Below are 25,566 nucleotides of genomic sequence, written 5' to 3'. Positions count from 1 at the left end.
CCAGGTCTAATACAGGAACCATATGGAGAGAGGCACAGGAAGATAAGCAGGCATTGCATGCCATTACTCACCATCTGTTTAGGCAAGCCATGCTGAGCCAAACAAGTAACAACAGGTCATGGCTCTGATGACATTCACAGGTCAGAGCCCCTCTAATTGACTATGTGTACTACAACAACATCTCACTGCCAGGGAATGCATAGGAAGATTTTCCTGGGATTACTGTGAGAGATGAAGTCAGCAAGTGGTTGACTGATGAGGAAAGAGTAGTAAATGATAAAAAGCAACAGAGAAATGAAAGCCTGTGTTGAGGGAAGGGATAAAAAGTGAATGAAGAGTGATATAGAGGTAAATGGTGAAGGCATAAGTAATATGGCAGCAGAAGATGCTAAAATGAAGATTTTAATGGCAATACAAAGTTTTACACTTATTATGAGTTGTAGATTTTGCCCTAGGCTTCATAACCTTATAATGTAATATTATTCTAACTGACAATTTATCAGTGAGGTCCTTTCTTAGTAAAAATTATAAAAGCATGAGTGTATGTTAAATCATATGGCATGCCCATAAATTTATCACCCAAGATTTATAGGTGAACTTATCCACTGCAGAGCTGTGTTCTCAAAGAACCTGCACTGCACTTTCCTGCACCTGCAGAGAGCTGGAAATGGGAGGATAATTATGAGTATTGAGAGGCTAAGCCAGATATTCCAGGAATGGAGGAATTTCATCTTTTGTTGGCTGGACTCTCTGGGCAGGAAAACAGAAAAATGAAGTGTGGTGTTTGAGCTGGCATGTGCCATACAGTCCTTGCTTGGTGAGTGCCAGGCCTCTACTGCGGGAAGCTGGGCCTGGGGTTGTTACCACAGACCAGGCAAGTGCAAAGCCAAATACTGAATGGATAGGCAAGGCTGAAGTGTTAAAGGAAATATGAATGTGAAATAGGAGCACGTGCAAATGAAGGGAGTACAAGCCTGATGTGATACACTAACTTAGCACATTCCACAGTGTGTCCTTTCAAAAAGATGAGGTGTCACTTCTGTGAGGCTTAGATCACTTACACTTATGCATTTTAACCTTTTACCAGAACAAATATATAAGAAAATATCAAGCAGATATGTTTATATTTGATATCTTTTTGTTTTGTTACCAAGATGTTCTTTTGTTTTGTTTTGTTTTCCTTCTTAAGCAAAAGGAACTCAAATAGTTTAGTCACAATCTATTAAACAACCAACTCTATACTTACATTTTCCCCCGTGTTGGAACATCCATTTTCACTTCCTCTCAGCATATTAAACAATACCATTAAGGCAGTCCTGCTTACAATTTAGAGCAAGAATTTCTGCCTCAAGGCAGCAGCCTTAATTCTTAACATTATATATTGTAAACTGAGAATAGAATATATTCTTAATCATACATTTCAAATCTTTTTTTCAGTTCCTCCTTCTCTTAATTTTATGTTCAGAAGAGCAACTTAAACACACAGTCAGTTTAATAATATTAAACAAATCTTTGTCAGCCAATTCCAACTCCTTTTTCATAAATTCATGCAAAACTGTCAACATGTCAGTGGACTGCAGTGCTTGATTTCAGAGGGGTCTGAAGGAGGAAGGAAAGTATTATGGCAAATATATTTTTGAAAACGGAAATCTCTCAACAGAATTGCACAGAGAGACATTTTAAGATTAAAATAACAAATTCAAAGAACAAATGAAAAAGCCCAGATGACACAGCAGTGTCAGGCATCAAAACGAGACTGCTATGAAATTAATGTCTGATCAGAATGTTTACTGACAGACTTCACAGTTTTTCACTCTAATGTGAAAGAGAGAGACTTTTTTTTTTTTTTTTTTTCTCACATGTTGAAATACCACCAAGTGATTACAGTGCAAGTCCTGTGGCATGTAACTCTCTGGTCTTTGGGTAGAGAAAGATCTTTCCATCCTGATGACAGGCAGCCTTGGACTTTGTCTGTGGGACATCCACTGCTGGAGCTGTGTCCTGAGACTCCACAACAAGATATACTTGTCTTGTGTAGTCTTTGCGTCTCATACATACTTCCCACTCCACATATATAAAGGATGGCTTTGAGGATGGCATCATAGCTGATGTCAGTTGTGACTGTCAGATTATTCTTCCTCTGCTCAGCCAAGAGGTAGATGACCCACTCTGCTCAACTTAAGCCATTCACTGATGGCAGCTGAAGTGGTCAACATCTGACCTGCTGGTCCACCAGCGAGGCAGCAATGCCCAAAAGAGGCAGGCCTCTCCATCTGAAGGCAGATAAAGATATTGATAAGAGGGGCAATCCCTTAAAGAAGTTGTTTTTTTATGGTTTTACAGGCTCGGTTTAACCAAATCTGCAACAAGGCATTTATCACTACTGTTGTTAGTAATCGTGATGGGTTAGATCTGCTGGAGGAGTCTATTGTTTGCTTGTTTGTTTGCTTTAAATACAGAAGAACAAAATTAAAAGTTTCAGGGAGGTAGAAAACACAAACAAAGAAGGTCATTTCCTTGCTTTGTCATCAAGGGTGAGAAAAGACTGAATGATAGATTAAGATAAAGCTTCTGTGAAATAAGGGAACAACAGAGATGCACAATGGACTAAAGTTCTTTCTCTCAGAATCACGCTTAATTAGCACTGCTTGAACAACCATTTTTGAAACAAACTGCGGGGATAGTCTGCCCTTACTTAAACACCTGAAAATTGCATAGATATTCTTCCTTAAGTTTGCTTCATTATGTTTGTCACCTCTACAGAAGATTTCAGTAAGACATAGACCACTGCCAGTATTCGGTTTGATCTTTGTTTCAGTTGCACACGTAGTTTTGCAGGTAGGCAGTTTTACCTTACTAGCAGTTGGTTCTCTAGGATTTGGGTGATTTTCAAGGTCCCAGGATTTGGGTGATTTTCCATTTCTGAGCAACAAACATTGTGAACAGTCAATTAGAAGATGTACAATATTTTATCTCTTACCCGGTGCCTCTGTGGGGAGCAGATTAGTTATCCAGATGAACTGCTTGTATGGTGACTGGGCATAGGAGTTGGGTTGTAACTGTGACTCTTGTCTGTACCTAATGGCCTGGTGGGAGCACAGCCAACAACAGGAGCAACAGGCAGGCAGGCAGGCAGCAGCAATGCTCCCATGATTCCCCAGCCAGCAGGTGAGATGCTGATCTGCTGGACTGATGCTTACCTCTAATGCACTGCATTACGTTATGTTGCTGAACATATTCATACATTCTCTGTGGAAAGTACACAGAAGTAACCAAGTGATCTAGAGCCTGGACCGTTACAAACTCAGAACCTGAGCCAGATTTGCCAAATTTCACAAAATGTTTTAGTTAACTTTGAATATTCCAGGGCATATCTAAAATTTCAGTTGCACCTCTTCTAATGAGCAATACCTCACCCTAAGAGAGAGAGTAATGTTTTTTCCCTTAAAAAGTGCTTTCAGTTTCTGTAGTATTTTTTCTTGGTTTTAGGACAATGTGAGCAGGGTCTCCACCCTCCTTTCATCTCATTGGTAGCTAAACAAACCTTCATGCCCAAGTAAGTTTTGGAGTCAGGCCATCCCCATTCATCCTACAACTTCAAGAAAGTCTTGCTCATCTTGATAACCTGGGAAGGAGAAACCCAAATGGATTTTGGAGTACTCAAGTGTGTAGAGGACAACCGGAGAAGACAGAAATCTGTTACTGTAATCAAGCTGAAGAGAGACAAAAGGGATTAATTTAGAATGTGTTGTTCTTTCAAGTAAAAGCTACACTAACAGGAGACTGAAACAAAAAAATAGAATTTAAGTCAAAGAACAATTCCTCATTCATACACTGCAAAATAAAATCACCACATAAGACATTGTTTTGCGCACTAATGGTTGCTGACCATCACATGGAAGTTGCATGGTTTATTCTTTATGAGGTATTCTAATAATTTATTTAATTCCTGTCTTTCCTGAATATTATTAATATTACTACTGAATAATAGGTGGGTTTTCTTGTCTCATGTTTGATATTCTTTCAATAAAAAAATATATATTTTTTGTTAAAGCTTAGTCAGTGTCTGACAATTTGCAGTTTTTACTCTTGTAAGTCTTTTTGATTTTTTATGAAGTATAAATTCCCATGTGACATCTGTTAATTGTAGTCTAACTAATGTCCGCCTTGGTATACAGCTTTGTAACTTTATTTTTTTTATTTGTATTTTCTCCATGTATAGTTTGAGTTTGCTAAATATGTTGAAAAGCTTCAGTCTGAGGAGCATTCTTAAGTTAAAGTTATCACTACTGTATAGATCCCATTCACAGCAGTATTTAAGTATTGGTACTTTAAATTAAGTATGGGTGAAACACAGCGTATTTGATGGTTTATGAGCACTTTAAAAACCATAAATCCATGTAGAAAAAATATCTAGATCTGTATATCAGACAATCAGGCTTAACTTAATGCAGGGCAAAAGTAAAATATAAGATTCACACAAATGGAATGCAGCATATGTCAGAAGACGGAGACCGAAGGGACCACTACTCCATGAATTTTCTTTTCTTTCCATAGCCATAATGTAAGACATTTCAGCCAAGAGGTAATTTCTTAGATCTAAAGAAAAAAAAAAAAAAAAAAAAAAAAACTCTAAACCTTAGTTTCAGCATCTAAAGATGGGCACTGGCTATAGATCTATTCTAGAGATATGAAATGCAGATCAGAAAATTTTGTTTTATTAAAAGCAATGGGATTTCACCCACAGTGTGTTTACTGACATAGTCTGCACTCAAGCATTCATTTTTACATCTTTTTTTTCCCCCTCTATCTTATCATGAATCTTTGTATTAACTAAATTATAACAATAAAGCTTGTCAAGAATCTGTACATCTAAAAAACAGAGGCCTTGCTTTTGCCTCTCAGATTTTACAAACAAAAAATCTTTCTGAAAAAAGAAACAGATTATGGAAGTATTAGATGTACATTTTCTTTCCAGAGTTTTTGAACATTACTGTGCTGATGCAAGACACAAGAACATCATCAATACTAGAGCATATGGAATTTTCACATAAAGTGTTTTTTAGAAAATGAAAATGAAATATATAATGGAAAAAAAGTCATGTTTTTCCTATTAAGAAAAAAATCACTTTGAATTTTGAGTTAAAGAAAAAAATACAAACAATTCAGTTTGAAATGAAATCTGCTTTACACAGATAAACACTGAATTAAACAAAATTAATTTGCTCTTAGGAGAAGTGAATCAACCATGAAGTTGCTCAATAAAGACTGATTCCATAAGGAGTACCTGGGATTATATTAGAACAGGACTTAGGCATTTTAGTTTCACCATTTTCCTTTTTTTCCTTCTCTGCATTTTCCCACTTTTTTCCCTTTCATTCTCTGCATTCAGATGCATTAGACTGATGCGTTTATGATGGTAGCAAGATTCTGCTTTTCTTCCAGAAGGCTTAATACATTGTCATTCCATTCATATTTCAATAGAGTATTTTGACAATACAATGCCACAATAATGATAAAATAATTAATTTAAAATGGAGCCCCATGTAGGATGAAAAGAACATTTTCAGTGGTTTTGCTAAAAAGAACTGTACTCCAGTATTATACAAATCCAAAAGAGGTGAGTGATTCTCTGGAATGGAAAGTTCAGCCTTTCCTGACTGTGCACTGAATTTAAGCCTAAAGACAAACAAAACTGTGAATTGTGAGATGGTTTCAATTTCATACTGCAGCCAGCAAAAATATAATAAAAAATTGCCCAAGTCTATCTGAGATGTCTTAGGACAATCTTGCAAATTAATCTCAACTATTTGAAATTCATCATGAAATTTTGAACCAAACAAGTTTCATTCAATAGCTGACACTGATCTAAACACAACTGATAAAAAAAAAAAAAAAAAAAAGAAAGAAAGAAAAAAAAAGTATTTCAGTTTCAAAAGTGAGAAAATAATTATCTGCAAAGCAGGAAATATTCAGCAGTGATGGATCAGAATCCGGTAGTTATTAATGAGGCAAAGTAGGTAAAGTGGTAGTTTAGCAAGCCGAATTGGATATCTATGACCATGTGATCATCGCCTTTATTTGTAGTGTACCAGATAAAGGAAAAACTGAAAAGATTACTCTGGGTAGAAGGCCAGTGCAATGTAGGACTTGAGCAAACAAATGGTAACAGACCTCCATACCCTGGATATCACTGTTATATTTTCTTACAGAACAACTGAAGACACTTTGCTGGAGCACTGAGAAATTGGACACCATTTCCCAGTTAGCAAAAATATTTTACTGCATGTTGGTAGTTATCCAGAAACTCTTCCAGTAATTCATTTGTATTCCTAGGCATGCTTGCACATATGTACAATGGGAGACAGGCTGTTAAGACTGATATTGCTGTAGGTGTTAATTCCAAGTTTAAATAACAAAAATCTATAATACAAAGATAAAAATCTTTTACAGAATCATAACTGTAAACCTACTGAATTAATATTCTGACTGGAATTTGCTTCTGACAGGTCCAGCACATTAGGTTCAGATATACTGGCACAACTGAGTTTATCAGGAGTCTGAAAGTCTCTGAGAACATTCAGAATGACGTTTGGGATAACGGGCATGAATTTCGGCCAGGTCCTTCATATACCCATTTGCTGCTCTCCATTTTTAGCTCTAAATACATGCCAAGATCAAATTCCCAGACTTTCTCAGTGCCCAAACAAATATTATTAAACCCAGATTTGGGACATTCATAAAACAAGGACCCAGAATGTTAATGTACATGCCTGTTGTCACACAAATGCAGTGAGACAGAGGGTCAGGAACCAAGAATGGTGTTCTGAGCTTTACGTGGCTTTGATGTATTGTATGTCAAGAATAAAAAGATTGCATCTCACTGATGCCATGTCATGAGATAGTCACAAAGGGCAACTTTATTCTGGTGATTAATCTCCTGTGATCTCTTCAACAAGCTTGGGGAGGGGGAAATGTGTTCCTTGAGGCAGCAGTTTAGTGACTAAATCGGACTGCTGCTCTGAATCTCCCTCTGGGGAAACCTCTCTCTCTCCCTTGACCATGGAAGAAAGTCTACAATGCTGAGCTTGGCTCTGTTAAAAGCTAGCAAAAAGCCAGTTTGTATATCAAATAACAATTTCCCTCTCCTCTCCCTCTCCTGCCTACTTGAAGCTGATGCTATTTTAGCTAGTAGATGATATCAGATACAATTGTAAGGGAGAGGAGCACATAGGAGCATTGGCAGGCTGCTCTTGCAGTACAGTGCCTGAAATCAAGGCTAGAATTTATGCTTGCATCAAGAGGGGCCCTAGGGACAGGGACAGTCCACATCACTGCTACGTTTACTGAAGGAGATTCAGCCAAGAAGATGTGCAAATGTCTAAGTCATGCATTCTGCCATGTCAGCAACTAGGTCTTGTTATCTTTCATGAGAAAGATACTGCTGTCTCCCTTTATGATGAGCACCTATATGTGCTCATAATAAAAAAAAAAAAAAAAAAAAAAAAAAAAAAAAAAGCTAATATCTTCATATCTTCACTCAGTTCTTTAGAACATGAACTTTGGAAAGTTATAGTTAATATAATAGATTATGTTTGTTGTATAGGAAAAAATAAATATGGAGTCAAATGGTCAAATGTTTCTAATTAAAAAAGTTAGAGGGAGTCCTACCTTAGAGAGTGCTTAATGAAGATCTAGCAGTTCCTCCACATCTGATGCCAGCATCAGGAGAGAATGTGCAGAAAATGACTTTTTTTTATTTTTTATTTTTTTTTTTATTTTTTCCCTATTTCCTTTTCTCTCTTTCTTCTTTGGTCTCACTACCAAAGAAAAGAATACTACTAATAATAATAATAAAGAAAGAAAGAAAGAGAGAGAGAGAGAGAGAGAGAGAGAAAATATAAAACACCTTGCAAACACCACCAACAAAAACACCAAAAAAAAAAAACCACCCTAAAGTGACAAGCTCTGCCTTGGCTGGTGGAAGAATTTACCCTGAATAAACCAACAAACTGGAATTTACTGCCAGAGTGAAAGATGTCTTTCAAGATTAAATTAACAAAGTCACAGTCAGCCCACTTCAAAACAAGAGACTTTCTAAAAGACTTCAGAGAATGAATCCATGGGTAATTTGAAATATTGATCAGGATGGAGAAGGTTGGCATAATAGTCTTGTGTAGCTCCTATTGCTATTTTGACTAATGTGTTCATTAAGTATTCAGAAGGATCTGAATATATATTTGTACCTCATTTTGATTACATGCAAAATGTGTGTACAAGAAATATTTTCTTTCAAAGACATAAAAATCCATCCAGAATATAAAAATAAATCTCACATCACTGCACATCATGAAATATTACTGAATCAGCTTGTGACACTAGGCAGCAGTAACACAAAAGTAAAACAATATATTACTGCATCCGACATACGTGGTCACTGGTACAGTTACTTGTTCCATATGAACATGTACTCTCAAGCTATGCCTTCAAAGGAATGTTCAAAATTAAGACAAGTCAGATGAAGATAGAAAATCTGCTACTCCTCTTACAGAAAAACATGTAGGTAATATCTTTATAGCTCAATAAAAACATCAATTTCTCCTGTATTTGTCATGAAGAAAAGTCTTCTAAACACAATATTTGAAGCACACATACCCAAAAGATTATTTCATCAGACTACTTATAATCCTTAATTTACTAAAGAAAGGGAAGGAATTTTCATTTGCTATTCAAGTGTGTGTGTGCTGTTTTTTTTTTTTTTTTTTTTTTTTCTTTCCTAAATTAAGATACGAGTCATGATTCTGAAAATAGTTAACATGAAGGAAGATCTACCTAATTCAGAGAAAATATATCCACTAGGATAATAGTTACAATAATAATAATAATAATAATAAGTACTACATCATGCCTTCATCAAACTGTTATGGACTGCAGCACTAGATCACATATAACCTGGCTACATTTACAACCTGCTGTTGTCATTCTCTGGGCAATCATACTTAACATTACAATACATTAGTATAGCATTATAATAATAACTTTAAAATATAATATTATAACATTATTTATTATTTTTTTAATTTGATAAGTAGCTGACTAAAATTATCCACACATGAATTCATGTTAAGGGTAATATTAAAAATGAGCCTACACACAACAGCAATATAAATCTGTACTTTCACATTACAACACTTCAGATATTAACAGTAACTATTTGCAGAATCAGTTTTAAAAAGGAGATGATGGGGAAAACAGAGAGGAAAGACATCCCTCTTGGCTACCTGAAGTAAAACAAGAATTTCAGCATGGCCACTCTTGCCATTTTGTATCTTAATATTTTACACAAAAGAGATATTTTTCACTGTAAAGTGTATTTTTCTAGTGTAAAACAAAAAAAATATTTTTTGCCATGCAAATTTTAATATATAATTTCAATATTTAGTGCCCTGTCTTGCAAATACATGTATGGAATTTCTGCATATGGGTAGGCTTACTGAACTGCATATTTGACAGTATCAAGCAAAGCATATTTATATACCTGGGTGTATATGTATCTGTATATGTCTCTCTATACACACACACACACATATATGTTTATATACGACTTTCTAGATTGTATATGGAAACTCATTGCAGTTACAATTTCAGTAAAAGTAAACTGTGCTCTCAGCAAAAATGGAGTGCCAAGGATATTTAGACATTTCACAACACAAAATAAACCATGCTGATTGCTTACATTAGCTATGTTTCTGATTTAGAAAAACAGTTTCTTAGGCTGAATAAGGCAATGAATTTATGACCACAGTGTGACCAGGGTTGGCACTACCATATACTGTTAAGGACGCATATGTGATTTTGCTGTTGGTGCTATTTGTTTACTTATTGATTAGCATAACTTTCATTGAAGTTTCTTAGTATTTGGAGGATGTGAATAAATTTAGAATTTTATTGCTGCTTCAGGAAGTTGAAAAAGTTGGATATTTGCTTTCTTCTAAATACAAGCAGAATTATCCTGCTAAGTTACCAAACTCTGCCACTTCAACTGTATTTTGAGTTATTTCATGGTTCCTTTAAGGGAAAATCCAAGCTGAATCTTAATTTGTATGAGGTTCTCAAAGACCATTCTGAGGCTCATCTCTCAGATTAAGAAAGCATATTTTAAACTCTTTTCCCATGCCCAGCATTCATAAGACTACCACATGGCAGTAAGGGATCTTCCTTGCATTTTACACAAATGTATCCTACAGATTTCAGAGAGACTTATCTTGGTGATGTATGGATTTGATATATCTTTTATGCATAAAGATGGAATAAGGATATTCCCCTAAAAATAGGTCCTGGGTTTTATTTCTCTTGAGTGTTATCCTCCAGATATTAGTCCACACTTATAAAACAACATTTGTTGAGAAGTTTCAGAAGCCTTCCAAACTTCCAAAACTGAGTTAAGGAGGAAAGCAATTTGGAAAATCTTTTCCAAATTTCATTAGGATGTCTCAGTGATATTCTTAATGAAGCCAATGAAAATTGCATTCATCTTTTCCATGGCTCTACTGTTTTGTTCTTCTCCTAGTTAAAAGCATAGAAATATGAAATGTGTCTCCAATAGTGAAAAAAAGCTATCCATAACTGCTATTAAACAAACCAACAGAACAATATAAAATGTGTCAATCAAAGGCCAAATTACTGTTCTGTATAAATATTATAGTATTAATATGTATAAATACTACAGTATAAAATGTTAGTCCTTCTCTAACTAAAGCTCTAACTTTTCTGTTCCTTGGACAGCCGTATCACAGACATACACACTAGAAGCCATCTATTTTGAGAAATAAAATTGATTTCTAACTTCTAATGACAGTCACTCATTATTGTTTTTGAGGAGAGTAGCTCTGAACAGATGTATAGTTACTCTAACCATGTTTACAGGTGATGGAGGTAAGTAGCACAAATTTTGATCCAATTTGCACCATTCTATTTCTTATATGAAGTCACTTGTTAGGCAATTACAGAATACATTAGAAGACTGGGCAGAAGATATCTAAAATGTGGCCATAAATTTTAACCATTAATATATTTATATTATCTTTTTAATAATAGTTGTTAAATTGTTAACAATTTTGAATTTTAAATTATTTTAGAACTGTTCAGGAAATTATGTGTTCTGCATGGAAAAGTTTAATGAAAATTTAAATTTCAGGTTTCCATTTTTCCTCTGCAAATTCTGAAGAGGGTGAAGAAGAGGCAGGAAAGAAGGAGAGGAAATTGTCAACAAGGAAACATAATTAACATTAAATGAGGTTTAGTTGAAATCTAATTTTCACCAAAATGTTTTCTCAAAAGAAAAATGGTCTATCAACTCAAGTGCTGACAAATTAGCACAAATTTTACACAAACTATCAAAAGAAAATGAAGACTAAGCTAATTACTATAAATCAACATAGTGCAAAGATGCTTCCAATATTTCAGAAAGTTTTTACTCACTCTCTGGGGTTAGTATATCCCAGCTGTAATCTACCATTGAAATGATGTACAGATGCCAGTAATTCCAAGATTAGACACAGTCCCTGAACAGGAACAACAGGGAATAGAATTTATTATTGCATTTGCTATCTGAAGTTGGAAAGGTTTAAGAAATATATATATATATATATATATATATAGTGGCAGTTCAAACTTTTTAAATTAGTAATATTCCCTGTGGTTGGACTTTCCCCAGGAAACTTAGTAATTGCTTGACTTATATTACTATTAGCATCTTCTTGCTGATGGAAACCCATTGAGCCACATAATTCAACAAAACTGCAACAACAATTGCGAAAAATTAACAGATGTGGTGATGAGCATGGTATATGACTCTTTTCACAGAATCACAGAATTGTAGAGCTTGGAAAGGACCTTGAAAGATCATCGGGTCCAACCCCCTGCCAAAGCAGGTTCCTTATAGCAGGCTGCCCAGGTAGGCATCCAGACGGGCCTTGAATATTTCCAGAGAGGGAGACTCCACAACATCCCTGGGCAGCCTGTTCCAGTTCTCCATCGCCCTCACAGTGAAGAAGTTCTTTCACATATTGGTGCGGAACTTCCTTTGCTCCATCTTGTGTCCATTACCCCTTATCCTATCCCCACAAACCACTGAAAAGATGTTGGCCAAATCCCTCTGTCTCCCACGCCTCTGATAAGATCCCCTCTCAGTCTTCTTTTCTCCAGGCTGAACAGACCCAGGTCTCTCAGCCTTTCTTTGTAGGGAAGATGCTCCAGGCCCTATATCATCTCCGTGGCCCTCCGCTGGACTCTTTCCAGGAGATCCCTGTCTTTTATGTACCAGGTAACAAATCAATCTCATCAAGCCCCTACTATTTACTTTTTACTTTTACTTTTTACAATCTCATTTACCATACTATTGGTCAACAAATAGTATATATTTCATAATACATTCTCCTTGTTAAGAAAATGCAAGCATGCAGGCATTCTCCAAATCACTACACAGAAGTGAATTAGGGATAGGGAAGGATGGGACATTGGATTATGATATGGTTTTGATTTTTAATCTCTATGAAATGAACAAAAATAAACATGCTTTTCTCCTCTGTAGGACAAGGAAAAATACATGATAATATTTGATTTGGAAATTATCTAGAATAGTAAAAGTCATTCAGAAAGTTGGTCCAATCAACTAGATAACAGGCAACCTAAGAAATGTCAGCCTAAAGCCGCAGTATTACTATGTTGTTCAGCTCCTTTCAGCAAATATATCTAGTCACAGAAAAAAGTTATTAGGGTGCTTGCTTCAGTGCATTCAAAGAATTGGGGTCAATTCTTCATTTAGCAGTAACAATAAGAGTACTAGAAAATGATTATAAGGTAAATATACTTCAAAAATAGATATGTATGCAAACATTTTGCTTTACAACCACCCTTGTAAGGTAACTAAGAATACTTAAGGTGTGGCATACAAAAAGTGGAAGGGAAAGCAAGGAGGGTCATGCTTTGCATTTACAAGCATTTCTGTTTTATGTTTTGATTTCCCAGCTGCCTGAGAAATCATGAGCTTGGATTCTGTTGGCTACTCTTTAAAATAATCTTACTTTCTGGAGTTATATATTTCCTTTGCCTTTCACATAACTATAAAACACTCATTTCAACAGGTGAGACACATTCCAGCTTGCAGGTATGTCCCAGCACAGGTCCCACCAGTGCTGACTGCAAAGGCCATAATTATACCCAGGTCACACATGAATCTCCCAGAGCAGGATCAAAGGCCAGAAGTAGCTTTCACAATGTCTGGAAGGAGAATGTGGGTGAAAAGTGACTTTACACAGCTCCATCAGAAGGTATTTCATCTGCTATAGGTGTAGTCTGGGTACATTACTTCTACATAATACTTTTTTTTTTTTTTTTAATACATATTATTTTGTTGGAGTCATCAGTGGAACAAGAATAAATCTGTAGAGCAAAACAGCCAAACAACTCAGCAGGCAGCAGTTACCTCTAAGGGGAATTAGCCACAGGAAAATTGAGACCCGCTACTAGAAAGTTCCCCTGTGAACTTTAAGAGTAAGTAATTGTCATCCAGAAACGTTATATGCCTTATAATTTGTTTTTAGAAACAGTATCAAAATCCACATATCCAGACAAATAGATACATTTCTTTTTGTTTTTTTGTCCAGGCACAGCATTATATTTGAGCTATTTTGACCAGAGCTTCCCAAATTTACATAATTTTTAAATTTGCAGCTTTATTTCAAGCATAACTTTATTATATTTAAGATTTGTTTAAAAAGTGGGAAATTGAAACCCCTTTCTCCTTAGGAAAGAGTTGCAGTATCTCTGCCAGTTGCTGAACAGACTGCACCTGTCTCCTATACCCACTGGTTTTGGGCTATTATCAAAGTAAACAGGCAGGGGGCTGATTTGATAGAGCAATTCCCATGCCTGTGAAATCTTACCAGCTTTCCCTTCTTCTCAGCAACCCTTTCCCTTCCCTTCCAACCCCCAGTCAAATCCCCATGTTTTAGTTTTCAGCAATGAATCCAGTACAAATACTCACAAATAACTAATTACTGGAATTACATAGCTCTGTTGCCTATCACAATTAACTTCTATCATTATTCAGCAGGAAAATTTGTGCTTTTTGCAGTTTGGGTAATAATTACTTACTCCTGTGGAAAGGCAGCTGCGTGCTGGCACTCAGACCCCATGCCAGTCCAGCTCCTCACTGGTGTTAGCACACAATGTGTCAGGGTCATGGTACAGAATGAAGTTGCCTCATTAGCATCTCTTGACTGAAAAGGGATACAACTTAAAATGAATCCATCTGTTTTCAGTACTGCTTTGTTTATACTTTCTAATGCTGTGTTTTGGCAGTCCCAGGCACTATTTATTCATCACTGTTGTCACTTACCCATTCATCTAACCACAGAATTTTGAATAGGAGCGTTCACTTACTTAGGCAGAATTTTCTTTGCATATTTGCTTGTCTTCTTGGATACAAGTACCCAATATTTGTTTGAAAGTGAAATCCTGAACAGGCAGTCATGTGCAAGAGAAAAGACTGGAAGTGAAAAAGAATAAGGCATGTTTGATGACACTCTCAGTATAGTTTCTGTCAACAGATCCCTCCTCTTTCTGTGTAATGATCTTCCTGTGCTGCATGGGAAACTCTCCCTTATTCCAGGAAAGAGCAAGATGTTCACAATTTGCTTGCATGACAATAGTTCTTATTCTTCGACATATGCAAAGCTTTTCTATGATCTGCAGAAAGGAGTCCCTGTGAGACCCAAATCAAGGAAGAAGGGAACTACAAGGTGGATGGAAACACCTTAAAATAGTGGAAAACACACTGACAGCTGCTTAGAAAGGAACTGTGTGTTATAAGAGAGAAAACAAAGGGACAGTAAATGCAATATGGACATGGCCTAATCTCCCAATGAAGATAATTAGTGGTGGGAAGCAACCACTGAAAAAAAATATTTTTTTTTGAGGTTACAGATAAATGATTGCATCCATTCAGGGTCTGAGTGACTTCTCAGGGCAAATATGAGAGTTTCAAACATAGTCATTAAAGTTAATGTTTAGAGAAAGTATGGCTTAATTATCTAATAAAAATGTCTTAACAGATAATGAAATTGCTGAAATCAGAGCTAAAAGATGTTTATTCACTCATTTCATGATGATTTTTTTTCCAAAAATTCTAATAATTCAAAGGCCAGAAGGGAAAACTAGTGAGGAAAGATTAAAGTAAAACAAAAAATCTGTTGACTTCTAAAATTCACAAAGTCCTCATGAGATGTTTGATTTAGCCTAAGTGTCTGAGACTAAATGTTTATTTTGATATACCTGACACTTCTCTTCAGCTTGCAGTAGTCTTCCTATTCCTATGAATATTTTAGTAATCCAAAACTTCGCTTAAAATGTAATCCATGTTCTCTATTTTTTTTTTTCACTTCATTAAACACCCATTAAGGGTGAATTTCTGCTCACTTCAGTAAATCCACTGATCATATATACAATGTACTTAGGCAAGAATCACTCAGAGGAGAATATCTTTAGTAATGTTACATTGCATTCAGCAGAAAAACATGTTTTATTTATGATATTTCATATCATACATAACTTGGGGACTAGGAGACTTGGGCTGGCAACAAAGAACATTCCTTACTTTTAAGCAAACTTTTATTTATATAACCTCTATCCACATCAGAGATCACTTCAATGCATCTGTTGAACTGCACAGCATTGATGTAGTTGCACACATTCAGAAATGAATCACAGAATCACAGAATTTCTGGGTTGGAAGAGACCTCAAGATCATCAAGTCCAACCTCTGACCTAACACTAACAGTCCCCACTAAACCATATCCCTAAGCTCTACATCTATACGTCTTTTAAAGACCTCCAGGGATGGTGACTCCACCACTTCCCTGGGCAGCCCGTTCCAGTGTTTAACAACCCTTTCGGTAAAGAAGTTCTTCCTAACATCCAACCTAAAACTCCCCTGGCGCAACTTAAGCCCATTCCCCCTCGTCCTGTCACCAGGCACGTGGGAGAACAGACCAACCCCCACCTCGCTACAGCCTCCCTTGAGGTACCTGTAGAGAGCGATAAGGTCACCCCTGAGCCTCCTTTTCTCCAGGCTGAACAAGCCCAGCTCCCTCAGCCGCTCCTCGTAAGACTTGTTCTCCAGGCCCCTCACCAGCTTCGTAGCCCTTCTCTGGACTCGCTCGAGCACCTCCATGTCCTTCTTGTAGCGAGAGGCCCAAAACTGAACACAGTACTCGAGGTGCGGCCTCACCAGAGCCGAGTACAGGGGGACAATCACTTCCCTAGCCCTGCTGGCCACACTGTTTCTTATACAGGCCAGGATGCTGTTGGCCACCTGAGCACACTGCTGGCTCATATTCAGCCAACTATCAACCATCACTCCCAGGTCCTTCTCTGCCAGGCAGCTCTCCAACCACTCATCTCCCAGCCTGTAGCTCTGCTTGGGGTTATTGCGCCCCAGGTGCAGGACCCAGCACTTGGCCTTGTTGAACTTCATACAGTTGGCCTCAGCCCATCGGTCCAGCCTCTCCAGATCCTCCTGCAGAGCCTTCCTACCCTCGAGCAGATCGACACACGTACCTAACTTGGTGTCATCTGCAAACTTACTGAGGGTGCACTCAATGCCCTCATCCAGATCATCAATGAAGATATTGAAGAGGACCGGCCCCAGCACCGAGCCCTGGGGAACGCCACTAGTGACCGGCCTCCAACTGGATTTGACTCCATTTACCACAACTCTTTGGGCCCAGCTATCCAGCCAGTTTCTAACCCAATGAAGCGTGCGCCAGTCCAAGCCAAGAGCAGCCAGTTTCTTGAGGAGAATGCTGTGGGAAACGGTGTCAAAAGCCTTGCTGAAGTCAAGGTAGACCACATCCACAGCCTTTCCCTCATCCACCCAGCGCGTCACTTTGTCATAGAAGGAGATCAGGTTCGTCAAGCAGGACCTGCCCTTCATAAACCCATGCTGACTAGGCCTGATCGCCTGCTTGCCCTGCAACTGCCGCATGATGACACCCCAGATAATCTGCTCCATGAGCTTCCCTGGCACTGAGGTCAAACTGACAGGCCTGTATTTTCCTGGGTCAGTCCTCCGGCCCTTCTTGTAGATGGGCGTCACATTTGCTAGCCGCCAGTCAAGTGGGACCTCCCCTGATAGTCAGGACTGTTGATAAATGATGGTAAGCGGCTTGGCCAGCACCTCTGACAGTTCTCTCAGTACCCTTGGGTGGATCCCATCCAGCCCCATCGACTTGTGCACATCCAATTGCCGTAGCAGGTCACCAACCATTTCTTCATGGATAGTGAGGGCCACATCTCCCTCCCCATCCCCTTCCACCAGCTCAGGGTACTGGGTATCCAGAGAACAACCGGTATTGCCGCTAAAGACTGAGGCGAAGAAGACATTAAACACCTCCACCTTTTCCTCATCTCTTGTAACTAAGTTTCCCCCCGCATCCAGTAAAGGATGGAGATTCTCCTTAGTCCTCCTTTTTGTGTTGATGTATTTATAAAAACATTTTTTGTTATCTTTAACAGCAGTAGCCAGACTGAGCTCCAGATGAGATTTGGCTTTTCTAATCTTGTCCCTGCACAGCCTCGCAATATCCTTGTAGTCCTCCCTAGTGGCCTGCCCACTTTTCCAAAGATTATAAACCCTCTTTTTTCTTCTAAGATCAAGCCACAATTCTCTGTTCAGCCAGGCTGGTCTTCTTCCCCACCAGCTCGTCTTTGGGCACGTGGGGACAGACCGTTCCTGCACCATTAAGATTTCTTTCTTGAAGAGCGCCCAGCCTTCCTGGACTCCTCTGCCCTTCAGAACCGCCTCCCAAGGGACTCTACCAACCAGTGTCCTCAGCAGCACAAAGTCAGCCCTCCGGAAGTCCAATACAGTGGTTTTACTGGTCCCCTTCCTGGCCTTGCCAAGAATAGAGAACTCCACCATTTCATGGTCACTCTGCCCAAGACAGCTCCCGGCAATCACATCCTCCACCAGTCCTTCTCTGTTAGTGAACAGAAGGTCTAGCGGGGCGCCTCCCCTTGTAGGCTCACCAACCAGCTGCGTCAGGAAGTAATCTTCCACGCTCTCCAGAAACCTCCTAGACTGCTTTCTCTGGGCTGTGTTGTGCTTCCAGGATATGTCTGGGAAGTTGAAGTCCCCCACGAGAACCAGCGCTGACGATTTCGCGACTTCTGTCAGCTGCCTGTAGAACTCCTCATCCGTCTCCTCGTCCTGGTTTGGCGGTCTGTAACAGACCCCGACCAGGACGCTAGCCTTGTTGTCCCTGCCGATCCTAACCCAAAGGGACTCGACTTTGTCATGCCCAGCCTCGAGTTCTACAACATTGAAAGACTCTCTAATATAGAGAGCCACTCCACCACCCCTTCTGTGCTGCCTGTCCCTTCTGAAGAAGTTTATAGCCAGTCATTGCAGCACTCCAGTCATGAGAGTGGTCCCACCACATCTCCGTGATGTCTTTTTGTTGTTGTTTCTAACTAAATAGCTGTATCTGGAACATGTAGTAATTAATTAACACATAATGAATGCATTCATGTTTGAAAATCACAAGAAGGGGAAATTATTTGCAAGAGAGATGTTGTGAATAGAAATCAACTGAAAGGGTTAGAATGAGTTCATTTAAATAAAATAACTGAATAACCTTTCACTTGCAGAAAGATGCATATAGACATGCATAACGAATGCATTTTTTAGTCATATTTCAAATGACAAGTTGCAGAATCAAAATATTTCTTACAGAATTATAAGTAAAAATTACCTGCACATAAGAAGTTCCAGCTGTTTTCTCTAATTTTATTCTGAGAGAAGTGCTTTCAGTGTTTCCACAGCACTTCAGAGATCACTAAAGTATGTTACCCAAGTTGTTTGAACTCTTGTCTTTAAATAAAACTGCTCCAGTGTCTCAGAAGCCACATGGGCAAGAAGAAAGTTGAATTACATTTATGTTAACTTTGACTTTTTAGGGGCATTACAGTATCTGTACCCACAGGTGTTCTCCATTGTTTGGGATAATCCCCTTGAGGCCTTCCCATTAGCTAAAAAGACAAGGCTGGTGGGGAGGAGGAGAACTGATCTTGATTGTGTTTCCTCAAACATTTGAAAAGGTTAGTCCTCCTGATAACTAATGAATGTTTCCCTCTTTGCTGGAATGTCTCCAACCCTCCCACTTAATCTTAGAAGACTACAATAATGTCTAGTTTTGTCTTTTCAGAAAATAGTTTCCATAAAAAAATATCTCTTTCCCTAAGCTCTCCCAATCCATTTCTCAGAGTGAAATGTAATTTATTCAACTAGGAGTTCTAGAGGGACATTCAGTTCAATTCCACATGACAAAGCACTGTGTCTGTTTTCCAGTTAGCAACTCTCTGTAGCTGACTGTAATGTTCCACTTGTATCGAACAATAATATTAAGATTGTAAGATAAAGAACTCAGAAAAAAACACATAAAAAGCTAAAAAAAAAAAAAATTAAAAAAATGCTGCTCCTCAAATTTCACCTAAGTCAGCTGAGAGGGTTTATCTATTTCTCTGTAAACCTTAGGAGGAAAAGGCACAAAAGAAAAGAGTGTCTCTGGCTTGAGATAGTAGCAAAAATCACAGCTTTGAGAGATTTTTTATATTAGAGGGAGAAGTTGAGAGTTATGATACTGTTTGCATAATGCACCTAGCTTTCTACTATCAACAGACTTTTAGCAGGAGGTAGTTGGTCTCTTCATTTACAGCAAGGTGGTCCACAAATCTCTGGTGTGACCTACATGTGGACTAATGCTCTTAGCTGCAGATCTGTCTCCCCAGCACTTTTTGTCACTTTGAGAGAACTTGGTGACCCCTCCAGCTGAGCTTGTAAAGGTAGTTTGCCCATTAGTTGTCTTTAACGCAAACTCCAGTTCTCTTTGGGTCTGTTCTGCCTGTAGTCAACCAGTTCCCCCTGCAGTACAGCATGTAGGCAGTTTGGCTCAGTTCAGTTACCATTCATTTAACAGACATTTAAAACAACTATATTATTGCAATGATGCATAATAAAATAGAATACAAAATGGATGGTTTAGGGCTCAGCAGCATTTTATTAACAAGGGCATTCATTTAGATCAATCTTCTAATGTTAAACTCATTTTAAAAGGGCCATTTAATTTGACTAAAAAAATAGCTATAATGAACAATTAAAAGTTACTTGGATTTCCCATTCACTACTCTCTAAAGTATCAAATTTCATCTTGAAAACTGAAAAAAAAAAAAATAAATCCATGTAATTCTCATGGAGAGATTCAAGCATTTAGAATCTCAGTTATTAATAGATAACATAGCTGGAACAAATTATAAGGGGATTCAAATCTAATGAAGATTCAATTTTACTTATTTATTTATTTATGGAGGGAGAAGATACGGATAGCTTGAGCACAGTACCTGGAAATACTGAATCTGATATTGGCATCTCTCCAATTTCATCAATTGATATGTGGTCTGTCCCCATTTTCCTGTTAGAAAAAGACAGTTTCGCTTACTACAAAGGAGATTGTAAAGAAGTGTCATTTTATATTTCAGTGGTTTTGGAAATATTTGTACATTGGTATTTTCAGTCAGTGAGCTATCTTGTTCATGTTTCCCCATGGAGAACCTTGGATCAGCCTTCATTCCTTGAAAGGATAAGGTGATATTAAAAATTACATTTTTCATCACTTGACTTATAATCTTTTCCTGGAGAAAACCCTTTCATTAGCTTAGAGACTTGTTAGTTCTGATGTTTGAAGCTCTGCCTGTTTTACTCCAATTAAAACTAGAACCTTTGTAGGTCAGCCTTTGTGGTTTTTGTTTGTTTGTTTTGAGAGGACCTACATTTTTCTTTCAATCTCTTAGATGTTTTCAGAGGAACCTAATTTTGTCTACATCACTTCTCAAATATAAATGATATTTCAGAAGATACTGGCTACCATTTCCTTCCTCTGAGAGCTCTCTTCCCAGCCAACACCTTTCTTAACTCATTTGGATGTTTTATTAAATCTTTCAAACTTAGATTAAGGAAGAGCATAGTTTCTGTGCCTTGAATGTTTACATTTGTTTTGGAGACAGATGGAAGGAAATTTACTCCTTAAAATTATATCTATAGATAATCTTGTAAAAGAATACTGTTTCTTTCTTCTTGCCAATTGAAAGCGTCATTTCTGGCAAGTCAAACAAAACTGGAATATCACTGGTTCAGACAGACAGGCAAAGCAGGCCCTGCTTGCACGTATGTCTTGTTATTTCAAAGGGAGGTAGCAGTATACTAGTTATATTAAATTTCTGCATACTAATATGCCCTCACCTTCACTCTCCCATACACTTTTTGCACAGGCTTTTCTTATATCAGCATAGCTCCTAAAAAATCACAGAAATTCCTGCGTAAGCTAATTTTTAAGTCAAGTGGGATAAAGGGGTTGAGAAGTTGTGTCATAGATTTCTAGCTCTACTTCAGTCCTCAGGGGGTCCCTCTGGGGAGGGGGGCAGGAGAGAGGGATGATATTGTTGCTTGGCATGAGCAAAAATGATAATGTTAAGTTATGCATAGTACCTAGAAGATTTTCTGTGTTGAGACACCTATTAAACTTTTCTTAACATGGGTAAATAGAGTGTATTTGACGGGGACCTAGTACTATAGAGGCCAGCAAGCCAGCAGACTTTAAGCTTTCCCTTCTATGGAGAATAACAGAGAATAGTAATTCCAGGAGATAACACCAAAGCATTGGACAATTTTTGGTACAGCAAAGATAAGGTGATCCTTGCATAAAGGCCTACACATCAGGAAACTGAAGGAGTGGCGCTGCCCTATGAGGGGGCATGAGAGGGGAACCAGGGCCATGCATACCCTTGCCAACGCATGAAGTCCTACAAGGCCAGGGAGGTGAAAAAAGAAGGTCCACATTAACAGTCCCAGACAAGGTAAGGTAATGAGCCAGGTCTGGAAGACAGAAATACCTATCAGAAATCTGAGGTCCAACCCAGAGAAAGGGCCAGAGGCAAGCTGCCTGAAGCCTAAGCTCCAGGCCCATCCAAGGAGGATGAGCTGTAAATCAGGACAGCAAGAGGCAGGGATGGACAAAGGCACCCCACCCCTGCAACACAGGGCAGACAGGCCATGGAGACCCCAGCTGAAATGGAACTCCTGGGTGTGGATCCCAGGTGAGTCTGCTCATGGCTGTTGAAGTCTACCAGTGCCCTCAGGGCCTGATACTGCATAAAACATAGCATAGCTTCACTTTCAGCATTGCTCTGTTCATTATGGTATTTTACAGATAGGGACCTGAGATGCAGAGCATAGGGCTTTTATCCAAATAATGTCTCTGAATAATAAACAGGACTTAGGCATAACACGGGCACCAATTTCAGGACAGATATTTTCACACTGCCTGCTGTATCCTTCAGGGTAACAGGTCAAACATTTTTATATCAATTAATTAAACTTCAAATCTTCTCACTTAATGACTCTACCATAATTTAAGCTTTTTATTTACCCTTCTTACCAATATTCTAATTAAAAACTACATTAAGAAGTGGGGCCCCAGAACAAGAAGGATATGGACCTGCTGGAGTGAGTCCAGAGGGGTCCATGAGACTGATCAGAGGGCTGGAGCACCTCTCCTTTGAAGACAGGCTGAGGGAGTTGGGTTTATTCAGCCTGGAGAAGAGAAAACTCCAGGGAGATCTTATAGCAACCTTCCAATACCTAAAGGGGGGCCTGCAGGAAAGCTGGGGAAGGATTCTTTGTCAGGGAGTGTAGTGAGTGTTTAAGGAGTAATGTCTTTAAACTAAAACAAGGTAGATTTAGATTAGGTATAAGGAAGAAATTCTACACTCAGGGGGTGGTAGATGCACTGGAAGAGGTTGCCCTGTGGATGCTCCATAGTAGGAGCTGTGGATGCTCCATTGTAGGAGGTGTTCAAGGCTAGCTTCAATGGGTTTTGGGCAACCTGGTCTAGTGGGAGGTGTCCCTGCCCATGTCAGGGGACTTGGAACTAGATGTTCTTCAAGGTCCCTTCCAATCCACACCATTCTATGATTCCTCAGAATGCCATTACAACACTTAAAACTCAGTTATCCTTTACTGTATTAAACAACAACAACAACAAAGTTAAGTCTGATGAAGAAGCAATGAGGAGCTGAGGTTTAACTGCTCAGATCTTGAATGTTAGTCTGTGTAACCTGCTCCAGCATCATTAATCTATGTTTTTCTCCTCTAATTTGATCTCTAAACTAAGTGCCAGTGACTTTTATTTTATAAACATGAGCTAAGCCAGCTATATCTGTTCTCCAGATTCTTCTCATGATGAGTATGTATTCTGACCCTGTTTAATTTTCATATACTACTACAGCTTTATCATGTGGGATAAAGCTTCTTCAACTCATGTGGGAAGTCCCACTTTGAAGTCATTAGAACTAATTGTGTGTGTAAAGTAAACGTGATATAATATGCATAAGCCAAAGGTATTTAATGTGCAGTAAGCTGTCCTACTTTTGGTAGAATTGTCCTAGTTTTCAGCATTTTGCTTTCTTCCTCTAAAATAAATTGGCCAAACATCCTACTTTTTGACATTACATATTACTTTTCTTTCCTTGGGGAAAGTAAGGATAATAAAGCATACAGGGAACTTACTGAATATTCTTCCAGAATACTGGATAGTGTTTTTTTTTTTTTTTTTTTTTTTTTTTTTTTTTTTTTTTTTTTTTTTAAATCATCTCCAGTATTCATTTCAGTCCTGGAAAATACTAAAAGTGGACTTTTCTCCAGTCATGCTTTGCACTTAAATAAACTGGTCAAAGCAGCTTAAAGAAATTTATAAAGCTTAATATAGCTGAGAACAGGTATAACTCTATGTGTAAACTTGACTTGTTACTGGAGCAGGAAATGTTAAAGGACTTCCTTGTAGTCATACTAGTCAGTGGTAAAAACAAAACAATGATCGAATTGTGCTATTGCCTTTCTCTAACTACCTCTGCTTCATGAGGTTTTTTGTTAAGACCTACAATGACATGGTACAATTTTTACTATGTGGCCCATTGTGGTTTTGTTCATATCTGTAAAGGGGAGATTTTTTATAACTAATATAGTAAAGAGAAATGAGCCAAGACATAAATAGGAAAAATTATTAGATAATCACAGTTTAAGTATAAACATAGTTAAACCATCATGAATGTTTTTCTATTCCAAAGTATGCACATATCAAGGACTAATTAAATGAATTACTCAAATTGCTAGTAACTGTGATGAAAGTGAAAACAGTGTTGACAAAGTCAATGTGATCATAAGACCAGGGCTGAACATTTCTATAACTTCTCTTCTCCCTGTTATTCCACCCTCTATTCCGTTAATTCTAGATTCCTAAAGCTTAGCTTTGTTTCCCAAAATAACTTTTTTTTTTTTTTTTTTTTTTTAAACATATCCATAACGTTGATGTTAAAATCTGTTCAACTTAGTTTTTTTCTTTAAGAACGCCCAGTAAGAGTGGCCCCAAATGACATTTTAGTTCGGCAAGATAGACCTTTCACCATTCTCTCCACTCATACACATTCCTCCTTCCTACTCCCTCACACCAGGAAATGATCCTCACTAGGTTTTTTCTTCCACTCCCGCCTGAGTGACAGACTGGTGCCCTTCTCACTAATCAGCTGTAAATAGTGTCTGAACTGCTGTTTGTGATGACATAATTCATGCAGGCAGAAGGCAAAGCCTTTGTGTTAAAATTAGTACAATGTGTATTAAAATAGTATATATTTTGCCAGTTTTTATGGTGTTTTTTATTATTATTATTATTATTATTATTTTTCTTCTGAAATTATATCAGCTATAAGTGTGACTCACCAGATTCAAAGGATTTGAATAAAACTAAAGGCCATTTTGATCATGGTTGTAATATGACAGAAAATACCTTGTCTGATTTTTCATTTATATCTACAAAAGAAATTTTCATCATTCCTCATTTACTCTGAATTATGAAAATCCTCTTTTCTGGTTTACATGGTGCTGGAAATTTTCATCATTCCTCTTTTACTCTGAATTATGAGAATCCTCTTTGCTGGCTGTTATGCAGAAAAGGAGAACATGTATTTGAGGACAAATACACTGACACAGGAAACTCAAAAATGTCTCTTTTCAGTGTAGTATTCTGGATGCTGAAGCCAAGGGCTTAACATAATTCGTTGGAACATTGACCTCATCTCACAGAATTTAAGCTGGACAAAGAATTAAGAATTTAACAGGATAAAAAGTTGCTGCAAATGAGGAAAAGACCCTAGGATATCATAACATGATGAGGAGATGCAAATTGAACAATACTTACCGAATTCTGACACTAACCTCTGCCAAAACCACAGTGCTGTGAATATAATAATCTTAAATGTTTTTAACAGATTTATGAAGACAAATGAAAGTACTGAAAATTTCAATAAACAAAAGAAAACAATGAGAGCTGGGAAAAATCCAGATGGAAGGATGTCCCCTTTCTAGTGTCTTTGCATATAAATTTACCAAGTTCCAAC

At 37.9% G+C, this 25,566-nt stretch overlaps 1 long non-coding RNA gene across 1 annotated transcript in view; it reads right to left on the bottom strand.

Moving 5' to 3' along the window:
* Positions 1-3,516: 3,516 nt before the first annotated feature.
* The window catches only part of LOC118179057, a 47,938-nt gene continuing 25,888 nt past the window's right edge, over positions 3,517-25,566 (bottom strand). The window contains exon 3 of the long non-coding RNA XR_004756356.1: positions 3,517-3,625. This is a non-coding gene — a long non-coding RNA (uncharacterized LOC118179057). The remainder of the gene's footprint in view (positions 3,626-25,566) is intronic.

The sequence above is a fragment of the Oxyura jamaicensis genome, chromosome 1 (genome assembly GCF_011077185.1).
Source record: "Oxyura jamaicensis isolate SHBP4307 breed ruddy duck chromosome 1, BPBGC_Ojam_1.0, whole genome shotgun sequence".
NCBI classification, from domain to species: Eukaryota; Metazoa; Chordata; class Aves; order Anseriformes; family Anatidae; genus Oxyura; species Oxyura jamaicensis.
Note: the sequence above shows the minus strand (reverse complement) of the source record. Positions and strands in the feature narration are given on the sequence as shown.